The sequence below is a fragment of the Oryctolagus cuniculus genome, chromosome 18 (genome assembly GCF_051225735.1).
Source record: "Oryctolagus cuniculus isolate XC-2025 breed Fujian yellow rabbit chromosome 18, ASM5122573v1, whole genome shotgun sequence".
Classification (NCBI taxonomy): Eukaryota; Metazoa; Chordata; class Mammalia; order Lagomorpha; family Leporidae; genus Oryctolagus; species Oryctolagus cuniculus.
This window is the reverse complement of record NC_142884.1, coordinates 38,153,523-38,157,095: the sequence shown is the minus strand read 5'-3', so window position 1 is coordinate 38,157,095 and position 3,573 is coordinate 38,153,523. Positions and strand designations below refer to the sequence as shown.

The following is a 3,573-nucleotide window of genomic DNA, read 5'->3' as shown; positions in this document are numbered from 1 at the left end:
ACCACTCAAGCCAGGCATTTGTATATGGGATGTGGGTGTGTGGTGGTGATAGCAAGCCCTCATGGATAAAAAAAAAAAAAAGACAAAGTTATTTCTATGCCAAGGAAATTACTCTGTAGTCTTTCTCTTATAAACTACGTATTGCTGAACCTAGATAATTTTTCCTTTATTTAACAATGACATGAAAATGTCAGTTGAGTTGGCTTTCCTGAAGACCTTGTTTCTTGAATATTAGTGGCTAGTTGAGATAAATTCTTTTCATCTCTTTCTCGCTTCGGCAGCACATGTGCTCGCTTCGGCAGCACATATACTAAAATTGGAACGATACAGAGAAGATTAGCATGCCCCTGCGCAGTAAGGTTTCTTTACCTCCCTGTAGACTCTGCTCTCCAGAGGTGAACAGGGTCCTCTAAACCCACTTGCTGCACACACAAACACCTGAGTGTTGTATTCTCCCACAGGTGTTGGAGACTGATATGGTGTTCTGATTTATATTTACATAATGGCTAGTGACATCGGGCATATTCACATGTTTTGACCATGTACATTTCTTCTGAGAAATGTCTATTCAGATCCTTGCCTGTTTCTTCACTGTATTTTTTGGAGTTTTTCCAATTCATGTAAATGTTCTGGAAATCTGTAAACATTCAGAGTTTTAATTTTTCCTGCCATCTGTTCATTGTATCTACACTCTGATGTTTACTTTGTTGTGAACAAGTATCTTAGTTGGATATACTCAAATGTCTCTGTTTTTATTTTTGTGACTATTGCTATTGGAATCTTACCCAAAAGCTATTGTGTGTTGACAATATTTAGAGTTTCCCTATGTTTACTTGGGTTTGGGTCTTATGATTACATTTTAATTCACTGTGAGTTCACTTTCACATAGTGTAAGAGATGTTGGAGTCTCTTTTCAGGCTTCTACATATGGATAATCAAGTTCCTCTGCACCACTTGTGAAAGAGATTCTTCTTTCTCCAGTTCATTTTAGTTCCTTTGTTAAATATGAGTTGCTGGTAGAAATTTGGGTTTATTTCTATGCTACCTAGTTTTTTCCATTGAACTATGTGTCTGTTATTATATCAGTGCTAACACTTCTTCTTCTTTTTTTTTTTTTTTGCAGTATATTTATTTGAAAGGCAGAGTTACAGAGAGGTAGAGGCAGAGAGAGAGAGAGGTCTTCCATCCACTGGTTTACTCCCCAAATGGCCACAATGGCCGGAGCTCTGTTGATCTGAATCCAAGTGTCAGGAGCTTCTTCCAGGTCTCTATGCAGGTGCAGGGGCCCAAAGACTTTGGCCATTTTCTACTTTTTTCTCAGGCTATACCAGAGAGGGGTATAAGAAGTGGAGCAGCTGGGAAACATACTGGCACCCATATGAGATGCCAGCACTGCAGACGGTGACTTTACCTGCTTTGTCATAGTGCTGACCCCTGTAATATGTCTTAAAATATGGTGTGATGTCTCCAGCTTTTTTTTGCTTTATAATATTGCTTTAGATGTTAAGCATCTCTCATGTTTCTATGTGAATTTTAGCATCATTTTTTCTAGCTCTGAGAACATCGTTGGTATGTTGATTGGGATTGCATTGAATTTGCAAATTGCTTTTGGTAGTATGGATATTTTGGTATTATTCTTCCCATTCACAAACATAAGTTTTCTGTGAGACTGTCAAAAAGCCTTGACAAAAATTGGACTTTATTACACAAAAATTCATCACTTTTTGGGATCATTTAAATCCATAATTTTGCACTAATATTTGATAAATAATTAAAGACTTTGAGCATTTTAGTAGGAGAAATTAAAATATTTATCAATTTATTCAAATATTGTTTAGATGTGATATTCAAATATTGTTTAGAGCCATTGTCTGTATTCCCTCTAAATTACGATCTTTTTGCTTTTTGCCTGTTAAACTTGTCCCTTGATTCAACAACCGTTTTTAATGTAATGTAAACTGAAAATGTCATTTCATAAGCTAAAAAAAATGACAAAGAAGGAAAAAGAAGGGAGGGAGGTTGAGTATATAATTATGTTCTCCGAATTTTTTCTATAAAACATATTGAATCATTTAAAAGCTAATTAAAATTAAACTCAAAATTGGACCATTATGACCAATATTTAAAACAAGTGATTAAAAACTGTAGATGTCTTCAATTTTGATTATCATTCTTCTTTAGAATATCTGAAAGAAATCCAGTTTCTCACTTTAAAATATACCAGTGTGTTAGAATTTAGTATTAAATGACTTTGTTTAAAAGTGTTATTTAATCTATTGCTTTAAGTAGTAATACTATGGCCATTGTAAAACAAAATCCTTATCATTTTTCATAAAACAGGAAGGGCCTTTAAAACATCATCACTAAAAATATTAAGAGACCTAAAATATAACATTCTTAAAACCCAAGTGATACCATTCAAAATTTTCAAATATGCAGGGATAGTTCATGTCAAGTAACTAAATAATTGTGAAGTGTATATATGGAATAGCTTCTATAAATTCTTTTGGCAAGGGCTGGCACTGTGGCATAGTGGGTGAGGCTGCCACCTGCAGTGCTGGTATTCCATAGGGGCATCAGTTCAAGACCTGGCTGCTCCACTTCCTATCCAGCTCTCTGCTATGGCCTGGGAAACACTATAAAATGGTACAAGTCCTTGGGCCCCTGCAACTGCATAGGAGACCAGGAAGAGGCTCCTGGTTCCTGCCTTCCAGTCAGCACAGCTGCAGCCATGGAGGCCAACTGTGGAGTGAACCAGTGAATGGAAGACCACTCTCTCTGCCTCTCCTTCTCTCTCTGTGTAATTCTGACTTTCAAATAATATAAATAAATCTTTAAAAAATTCTTTTGGCAAATAGATGAAGCTATTTGTTATACATTTCAAATAAATAGCAAACATACTAGAAAAATATATTGAATAAAATTTAAGCAACTCATAGCTATACACAGAAATTTCTCACCATAACAACATAGCAACCACTAAATTTCCAAATTCAATTTTCCACAACTTAGAATCTTTAACTCCAGAAGGAGTACAAAATTGACAGAACAGTGGCCTATGTATCAGGATACCTAATGCTAATACAGAATTATCCCTGCCACAACTTACCTATGTGACCTTGAACAATTCACTTTACTTCTCTGGGCTTGGCATTTAGCATCCTCATGTGATAAAGGAGGCTTGGATAAGATCAGTTGTACTCTATCTTGAGACTTCAATGATCTCTCAGTTTCCAAACAGGCACCTTAAGGGAAAGTAAACCTTTAGATCAAAGCTTACATTTTTAAATCTAAATATATTTTAAACTCTTTCTACAACTAGTACAAAACAACACATTCAAATGTGTACCATGCCACTTTTCAATATTTGGGAATAATTAATGCATCATTTTAGAGCATTGTCTTGAGGCCAGTGCTGTGGTGTAGCTAGTAAAGCCACTGCATGCAGTGGGGGCATCCCATATGGAGGCCGGTTCAAGTCCAGGCTGCTCCATTTTCCATTCAGCTGTCTGCTATAGCCTGGGAGAGCAGTAGGAAGTTGGCCCAAGTCCTTGGGCCCCTGAATCTGCATGG

General features: G+C 36.4%; 1 pseudogene; it reads left to right on the top strand.

Moving 5' to 3' along the window:
• The first annotated feature begins 286 nt into the window (after window positions 1–286).
• Window positions 287–354, top strand: LOC138846833 (U6 spliceosomal RNA; annotated as a pseudogene).
• The last annotated feature ends 3,219 nt before the right edge of the window (window positions 355–3,573 follow it).